Source organism: Cryptomeria japonica, chromosome 9, assembly GCF_030272615.1.
Source record: "Cryptomeria japonica chromosome 9, Sugi_1.0, whole genome shotgun sequence".
Taxonomy (NCBI): Eukaryota; Viridiplantae; Streptophyta; class Pinopsida; order Cupressales; family Cupressaceae; genus Cryptomeria; species Cryptomeria japonica.
The window spans coordinates 379,894,969-379,905,668 of record NC_081413.1 but is presented as its reverse complement, the minus strand read 5'-3'; positions in this window follow the sequence as shown (position 1 = coordinate 379,905,668).

Genomic DNA, 10,700 nt, shown 5'->3' with positions numbered 1-10,700 from the left:
TCCATACTTGATCTCTATCAGACCAAACAAAAAGGAGGCAAAAGTCTCTTAGACTATATCCAAAGATGGAGAGACCTCACCGACTACCTCCCTTGCATAGTGCCCTATACTTAATTGGTCTCGGCATTCATCAATAATCTCCACCCAAAGCTTGTATATCATATACGATTCAATTGTGCAAGCACATTCTGAGATATCATGTTTAAAGGACTGTCAGTAGAGAAGAATTTGATCAACGAAGGAATCATCAAACTCTACAAGGAGTATTCTGACAAGATGAATAATGATAAATAAAGGTTTAGAATAAGAATAGGAATGCTATGGGAGATGGGGATACTAACTCCAAGATAGTTCAAATGATCATGGATGTGAATCCACCACCCTCGCAAACATATGCTGATCCCCCACAACAATCGTATGCTAATCCTTCCTTACCAATCCATGTCAATCCATCACCTCAAGCTTATCATCATCCTCACGTGAAAACACAAAATGTGCAGGCTAATCAGATGAATGCTATCACTATTTCTCAAGCTCCCCTCACTAGGTGGATCACACCAACCCAAGGTGTCAATTTACGCCCATGGGGGAACCATTAGATGTGATTTTCAAATGCATGGAAAAACATAACATGGTTGTATATTCACAAACACAACCATTCAATGAGTCCAAGCCTAATTTTAATTGGTATAAGGATAACAATTATTATGCCTATCATCACATCAAGGGTTATGCCTCAAATAAGTGCACGAGTCTCAAACACCTGGTCCAAGATCTCATTGATTGGGGGAAAATTGACATTGATCCCATCATAGAAAAGTCAGCCAATGCTAATCTAGGAATGTATAAGGATGCTCTTCCCAAACATCAGGAATAAGATAGTACATCCAACACTAGTCAGTCTCATACTACCAGCAATATCAACTACAATAATGTCTCAATTGATTATGGTAGTATGATAGGTTGCATTACTCATGTGGAGGATCATGTCAACATGATTTGTGTGAAAGGAGCTAATAATTTATGTGTAGTAACCACCAGAAGGGATCACATTATAGTCCTTAGGGCCCCAACTCCTATCATACCCCTAGTGTTTGTGTCTACATAGTAGAACCTTCTTGAGAATTTAGGGGAACACCCGCACATATCTCTACCCTATATTTTCTTAAAGCTTCACCTACCCATCAAGAGATTCTCACCTAAACATTACAAGAGGCTCATGTTCCCAACAATATAGATCCTACACAATTCCAAGCTATGGTAGCACACTTGTCATCCACATATCACCTGAGATTCACCCAATCTGATGCTATGGTTCTTGATCCTAATCATATTTTCCCACCCATTATTGAAGCCATTATCAAATGATACAAGGTAAAGTGAGTCCTTATCGATAATTGTTCTTCCTTGAATCTTTGTATATTGAGTTTTGTTACTCAAGTGGGGTACACTGTTGTGGATATGCACAACCAATGCATAACCATCAAAGCATACGATAACATTGAGAGAAGCCAAGTGAGGATGATCAACCCACGGGGGCTTCATAGGCTAGGCAATATTATATCATGTGCATTCATATTGGGGGGTTTAATATCCCAAAAATGAGGGTGCAATATGTTGCCTATTAGTGAAAATAGGGGGGTTTTTAATTCTACATATGAAAAATACAATATCTGGTGAAAATAGGGAGATTTTAATTCGAGTTGTGTATTGGGAGGGGGTGACAAGAAAGAAGTTTAGAGAAATATTTTTAGAAAATAGGGGGATTCTTTAGTATTCCATGAACGCACATTCTATAAACCAAGTTCAGTAAGTGAAGCCCCTATGAATCAACCTCCCTATTTAGGCGGGCTCGGTAACACAAAGCATACTTTGCCATGTTGTTGATCTTGAATTACCATTCAACATCCTCCTTGGTTTCCCATGTATCCATGCCATTTAAGCCATCCATTTCACTTACCATTAGTACCTCAAATTTACCTATCAAGGCTGTGAAATCATGATTCGTGGTGATGCTCAACCATTTTAGTATTGTCATCTCTCAAGGCTTCCTCACCATACTAGCACCATTGCCCAGGTATCAACATTGGAACCCCTCATGCAACCTCATTATCATCATATGTTGACCCTAATTCCATACTCACCACCACTAAGGAGAAAAATTCCATCTCATCCACCTTTTCTCAACTCAAGATCAATCATGTTGGATGTAGCGAATATGCCCTACAAGGAACTTTCACAGTGGGTGCTCTACCTCTACATCCTCATGCTCACAGGAAACCAACCAAAGAACATAAAAAGAAAGAACCCATGGTCAGAAAATGTGGCTCCACCACATTCAAATCTCATGGTGAGTTTAATCATGACATCATAGAGGGAGATATCAACCAGTGACTTTTTAGAGATGTCTCCATGGATAATGATACCCACCTTAATCACTTCAAATATAAATATCTAGTATTCTATAAATTGGCTACCAATAAATGGGATTATCAAGGACAAGGACTGAGACAAGAAGAAAATGAAACCAAAAGACCTATTGATCTAGCTCCCAATGTTTTCCATTAGGGCCTTGGTTTTGGACATCCCTCCCATGAAGCCTCAACTTTGGTAGGAAATTTTGAAAACAACAAAAATATTTTGGTCGATATTGAAGACATGCTCGAGGAGGTTGCTAAACAAGTGTACAAAAATATAGCTAACTTATCGACCTTTGACACGTCCACTCTTTGACACATATATCCTCCTAATTGACCTTCCACTTTGCTCTCTTGAGCTCATCGATTGGGGTCAAACTATTGCACACCTTGACACATTAAAAAATGACACAATGCTCCTTCAATTCCTGGGGGAAATTGAGTGTGCATGATATTATCATCCAGAGTAGAATATAGTATACAAGCTGGATCCTCAAGGCTACTTCAGAGAAGAGGGGATCCTTAACCGCAAAAGTGAAAAAGAATTAAAAGATCAAGAGACTATTTGTGAAAACCTTTCTAAGGCACCTATAGACCATAAAATAGTAAAAATAAATGGTGTATCTTTTGGTGAAAACCTTTCTAAGGCATCAGAAGATGAGGATTCCCCCCTTCCTCTCATCGACATGAAGGTTCCTGATAGATATCCAATTGTATTAGGCGAGACCAGAGAAATCAATCTGGGTACAATCAATAAGCCACATATTATTCACGTGGCCACCTCTCTATCTGGTGAAGAGTTCCAGGTTTTCTCCTAGATCCTTCACATGTGGCCCATTAACTTTGCATGGTCCTGTGCAGACATGCCAACCTTGATCCTGAGCTCATAGTCCATCACCTAGCTATTGATCCAAATGCCAAGCCTGTTAAGCAGAAACTCTACAAAATGTATCACTGAATTGCATTATTTGTCAAAGTAGAGTTAGAAAAATTACTGAAAGTTAAGTTCATCAGACCAATTGATTACTCAGAGTGGATCTCTAATATTGTACCTATTTCTAAACCCAGTGGGGATATCAAAGTGTGTACAAAATTCAAAGACCTAATTGAAGCATGTCTTAAAGACAACTTTCCATTTCCCAACATTGACATTCTCATTGATTTGATAGAAGGACATGAAATGCTTTTCCTCATGGATGGTTTTTCTAGATACAATCAAATAAAATTGCTGAAGAAGATCAACATAAAATATTGTTCACCACTCCTTGGGGAAATTTCTATTAACAGGTCATGCTATTTGGTCTCAAGAATGTAGGTGCTACTTATCAACGCACAATGACAATGATTTTCCATAATGTTATGCATAAGATACCAGAGGATTATGTAGATGACATATTAGGTAAATCAAAGACATGAGAGAAACATCCCACTATTCTTGAGTAGATATTTGTGTATCTAGCTAAGTAAAAACTATGTCTTAATCCTAAAAAGTGTGTTTGGAATTACATTAGATAAAGTCCTAGGATTCATCATTTTTGGGTGTGGTATAGAGGTTGACCCCAAGAAAGCTAAAGCAATACTGAAAATACCTCCTTCTAGAATATTAAGGAACTTGCATATCCTACAAGGAAAGTTACAATCTATGAGGCATTTAATTTCTCAACTCATCAACAAATGCCAACCATTTACTCATCTTCTTAGGAAAGGTGTAGACTTTTAGTGGGATGCCCAATGTTAGCAATCATTTGACAACATAAAGGAATATCTAGCCAATCTACTAGTTCTAATACCACAAATTCCAGGGAGACCTTTGCTTCTATATATCTCAGATACTGGAGTTGTAGTGGAGGCACTCCTTGCCAAACATGATGATAAGGGAAAAGAATGATCCATTTACTACATCAATCAGGCCTTAGTGGGATATTAGCTTAATTACTCTCCTATGGAAAAGGCATTTTTCAATGTTGTCTTTTGTTCGCAAAATCTTTGAAAATATATGTTGTCACATTGTCAATCTCATATGCAAGATTGATCCCTTGAAGTACCTATTATCAAAGACAACCCTTACCAATTGTATGGCTAACTAGGTCATGCTGCTTAGTGAATTTGGTGTCCATTATGTGGACATAAAGGCCATCAAAGGATAGGTCATTTTAGAGAAATTGGTAGAAACACCCCCGATTGATGCTTATCTATTGGTCATAGAATTCCCATATGAATATGTTTGCACAATCACAACACAACCCTTCTAAAAGCTTTATTTTGACAATTCTCATACACAGAATGGATCAAGGCCAGGTTTCCTATTTGTTACTCCTTAGGGAATCTTATTCCAAAGTTATTCAAGTTATCTTTCTCATGTATCGATAATATTTCTGAATATCAAGGGCTCACCATTGGTCTTAAGACAACTATTCAGTGGAACATCGTAAATATTCTCATCTATGGAGATTCACAACTAGTCATCAGGAAGGTGAATGATGAGTACCAAACTAAGGATGATAAACTCTTGCTATACAAAATAATGGTCGATGACCTCAAGTAGATTTTTTAGAACATCATATTCAATCAGATCCCTAGGGCACAAAACAAGGCAGCTGATGCAATGGACACTATTGGTTCTCTTCTCATAATAGAATCAGATAGCCCTAAATATGAGTTTTTGGTTAAGCAACTTCTCCAGCCAGCATTGGAGACATCACACACAAAAATGGTATGCAACATCATTAGTCCCCAATTTCCTTGGTACCACAACATAGTACCCTTCCACCTAACATATCCCAAAATGAAAGCCAAAACCTCATCCACCGCTCTTCCTGATTCACACTTATAGGATATAATCTATATCATTGAGGCTATCATGACGTCCTCACTATATGTTTAGATTTGAATGAAGCTAATCTTGTAATAAAAGAAGTGCATGTTGAAACTTGTGGCACTCATATGACATATGAGGATACGTTCTTGCCAAACAACTCTTAAGAGTGGGATATTCCTAGCCCACCATGGAACATGACTGTTGTGAATTGATCAAAAAGTACATGCCCTATTAGCGGCATGAAGATCTGATCCATGTTCCAGCATAGGATTTGTAGTCTATGACAACACCATGATCATTTTCTACATGGGGCCCTTACCTTGTTGGTAAGATCCATCCTTCTTCTTTAGATGGACACAAGTTTATCATTATTTTCACAAAATATTTCACCAAGTGGATCAAAGCTATCCCTCTCACCCTTACCACTGGTGTCCAAGTTCATACTATATCATATAATTTACCACTATGGCATCCCTTCCACCATCATTACCAATAATGGGAACTTTTTTTCAAACCAACACATGTGTGATCTATGTTCCACATTTTATATATAGCATCATTGGTCCACTCCACATTATCCCCAAGGTAACAACCAGGTTGAGGCAATCGATAAAAATTTTCTATGTATCCTCAAGAAGGTTGTCAACGAAATCGGTCGTGACTGGCACCTCCATCTCAACCTTACCCTTTGGGCTTATCGCACTAACATTTGAACTCCCATCGGGGCCACTCCACAATCCCTTGTTTATGGTGTAGAAGGGGTCTTACCAATTGAGGTGTAAGTACCATCTTTGCATATATCTTTGAAAGAGTTTATTTTTGATGATGACTATAGAGTGGCAAGGCTATCTTAGTTCGATCTTCTTGATGAACAGTGACATAAAGCATATGATCACCTACAGATCTATCAAACTATACTCAAAAAATAATATAGAATAAAGTTCACCCTTGTGAGTTTGAGGTAGGTGATTTGGTCCTTAGATAAAATTCACAAAATTAGCAAGACAAAGAGAAGAAAGGAAAATTTGAGGCTAACTGGTTAGGTCCATATGTAGTAATAACAAAGTATGGTTTAGGGGTCTCTCAGTTATCTACTCAAGAAGGGGAGCCCCTCAGTGATCCCCTCAATATTCTGCATCTAAAAAGATTCTATGCCTAATCCATGGCAATGTACCTCATGCTTCAAAATCAGTAAAAATAAAAATAATTTAAAAAAAAATATACAAAAAAATGGAAAAGAAAAAGAGAAAAAATAGTTAAGAAATAAATTTGTCCTATGGTAAAACCACGTCCAATGGTTCCTTGGGAATGTATACATGGAAAAAACTTGGAAACAGGCATTGTGTGTAGAGGGTAGTTCCATTACCCCTTGGTTCTTCACATCCACCTTCCTTGGCACAATATCTTTCGCTACTCAATGTCATCCACATCTCCTTTGCATCCACCTTTTCTATCATGATATTTCATATTACCTACATCCCCTCATCCATGATTCACATCTATTTGCTCCACCTTGTACTTTTCTTATCCATAATTGCTTATACATAGCTTTTGTGTCTGGCTCTTTGTGCATAGTGTTAGTCCTATCCTCTATATTCCTCTAAATTTCTTCTTGGTTTCTTTGTTAGTTGTATATAGGCATCGATTGTAAATATGTGTCATTCATGTCTTCGAGATCATATCCCATCAACTAGTTCTTCAACAATTATCCTTGAGTGTCTTTATCATCGTGATCATATCAGGTCCCTATTGTCAGTCAGTCTCATTGATCCCTCGTCCCATCATCCATCTACGTAGGATGCATCCTTCCTCTAGTTAGATGATATCGAATCATCATCTGTTAGTCATCCTTTTGGAAAAAGATATAAAAGACACTCATTTTTGACTTTTGTTTCTAGTTGATGTTTGTTTATCTTTTTGAGCTCCTTTGTTTTGTTTCCTCTTGGTTGCCATGATCCTTTTATCATGGTGTGTTAGGAATAAAAAAACCAAGGATGTGATCTTGTTGGTTCTTGTTTTTTTTCTTGGCATGTGTTTTGTTGATGTGTTCCTTGTTGTACTCTAATGAGGTCTTAGATATCTCATGTTACAATGGGGCATGTCTTTTGCTTGTGGTTTATCATTTCCTGTAGTGTTGTTTGTAATGTTGTGTGGTGTTAGACTAACCTTTTGTATCTAGTTATTCCTTATACCTTGGTGCATCACATATAATTCTAAAACAAAATAGGTTCTCACTACATTATCAACCCATTCCAAGGGTGCTCACACTCCACGATATATTCATATCCATTTTTTGTTGCATTGCATTCGCTTGATTCTTTTCCTTTGCTGATCATGACTAGGAATGTGCACACATCCCTTGCTCTTCTTTCCACCATGTTTTCCTTGCCAAATATCCCTTGGGAATTTTGTATTCATCATCATATTAGTCCTGCATTCATTGCATTGGCATCACATTACACATTCATCTGTGTTGCATCCTGCATCAAAAGTAGGTTATCACATAATCCACATGCATCACATCCTGCATCATAGACATGTTAGTACATAATACATATTCATCCATCACATAATCATACCATATATATCTATACATCTCACATTACATAATCATAGCAATTCATCATCCATATCATGTCTATACATCCATAATCCCATTTTGCATACATTCATGTCATCTACATAAGCATACATCACATAAATAGATGCATCCATGCATTGCATCCTACATCACAAATCCATCAGCACATTCCATGCATCTCATATAATAATCACATCATATACTATAATCATCATGCACACACACCACATACTGCATCACAAACATGTTAGAGCATCATATATATATATATATAGATATATATATATATATATATATATATATATAGATATATATATATATATATATATATATATATATATATATATATATATATATATATATATATATATATATATATATGTTTGTCAAAAATATATATACAAGTACATTAGATATGAGAGAATAATATACATCTCTGAATCATCATGAATAAAAAAATAGAGTGCACCACTCATGCTCAAAAAACTACATGGGTGCAAATAATCAATACAATATCTGAGTCAAATCCTATGTATGGTACACAAAAAATAATAATTTCATCTATATCAAGTTGTATCAAAATGTTCTAGGGAGACTACGTCATTCCTTGTCTTATGGGTCCCTATCCTTGATCCTGCCCTGGGGATCCTTGTACAAATCCTAATATTGAACATGTGCTCCGCCCAGTGCCCTGTGTGTGGGTCCTCCTACCTGATCCACCAACACTCTAGTTGGATCTCCTTGTCCCCTCATTGGATCCTCCACTCTGAGATGAGCTATCTCATCCGACTCTGAGTGGGGCTATGTATACCTCTCTTTGGTCTAGAGGGATGAATCTCTCATATTGATCCCTATATAATCATCCTTCTAGATGCGATAATGCCTGAATCTCCTCAAGCTATCTCTCAATCATCTCGACTAAGACTACTTCCCCTCTGCCCCCACTACCAGTTGTGTACTATGCCTCTTCCCTCTATTGATAGTATTGAGAGAACCTCTCCTTTGTCCTTAGTTAAGCTTGCTTAACAACGTCCCTTGCAACTATGGTTGCATCCCTCTATTGGACTAATCTATCCCTGTCTACCAGTAGCTCTACTCTCGCTTGGTCTACTTCATCTCTCTCCTATTGGAGGTTGTCCCTATCCACAATGACTATCTAAATCCTCAACTCCACCCTAACTATAACCTCCTATAGGGACTATTTATTGGCTACTGGATCTGGTAGCACCGATGACCCCTCTCCCCTGTCCTCCCTCCTCTATCATCGGGGTCGCACTCTTGTCTACGTACCCTACCTCTTCCCTTGTGCCTATGCTAGTTTTGGTACCTATGCACCCTCATCTATGTCTATAACCTAGGCATCTCATCCTCCTATCTCTACATCCCTTCCTCATGTCCTTTACCACTCTCTCCTAGTCAGCGTTGCTAGTGTTATCGGTATACCCCTATCTCTTACCCTCAAAACTATGGTTGTTGCTGCCATTGCCCTTGAGGGGGAATTGCTAACTTGTCCTCCATTTGTTGTCAGTTCAATTTGGGGCATCTTTTCTCATTTTCTATTCTTCAAGTTGTTGGTGTCTTATTGTCTTCTAATTGACGCTATTCTAGCACCACTTCAAAGAGGGACAAAATGTAGACATCTAAATTTGATTAATCTAATTAATTAAATTTAGCTATCTCGAATGCTTTTAAATTAAATAATTACGAATTAATTAATTAATTAGTGTCCCCCCTTCTAGCTAATTAATTTTATTAATTACTTTATAATCCCCTCTTAATTAATTATTTGACAACCATAAATCATTTGATTAATTAAATAAGCCCCCTTCTATTAAATAAATCAAATGCATAATTTGACTATTTAATTCACCTTTTGTCCTTTTCCTCTTTTTTCCCATATTGGAATTAATTAATGAAATTAATTCTATTTCCCCACATGTCTCCTAACCAACCCTATCCCTTCTAACTAACATTATCCTTTTTAACCTCCCCCCTCATATGTGTGTGCACATTCCCAATATTCCTAATATTTGAAAAATAATCCTTTTATTTGGGTGTTTCTCTCCCAAATAGACATGTGTCCTTGGGGACACTTGTCATTCCTCTCTATGATACTTGTCACCCTTGGTTTAGCCAAGTGTGAAATCTCATTCCACATGTTATTTTAAGAATTGCCACTTGTCCTCTTTAAGGACAAGTGTCTTCTTTTCAAGCCTCTTCATCTCTTATCCTTGCCTATTTAATCCCTCCATTTTCTTTGCAATTCATCCACTTTCATGCAACCATATCATTGTAATGTCAAATTAAATACTCACATCACTCTCGTTTGCAACCTCATATCATATCCGTTTGCATCCATTTTAGTCTAGTTTGCATACTCATAATCATGGAGCACCATCAAGCACCCTTGAAATCATATAAATCAAGCACACATCGAACCAAGTTTAATGATGAATCCTCACAAAAATGAGCTATTAAATTTGGATTTTATTTCTCATTAATTTTCTTTTTAGCTTTCTTTTTATCATCCAATATTGAGTGTTTTGTTTATTTATTTTGTAGTTATATTGTTAAATAGCTTTTGAATCATTTTATTACTCACATTTTCATGCACACAATAATGAAACAAAAATTTAACAATAGGTATAGAAATGGATAGGGAATCTAGCCATGCACTTGTGACTCAAATTTGATGCTGATCTAGTAGGACCAAGGTACCCAATACCTTCATCTTCTAAGTTGCCATCAGAGAATCTGGGATTTGAAGGTATTTGGGATCTTTCTATAAAATTTGATGAAAAAAATTGAGGGCAAGGGCGCCCCCAACACCTTGTTCCTATGAAATCAAGTCCAAATTCTAGGATTAGGTCTATACCAAGGTCCT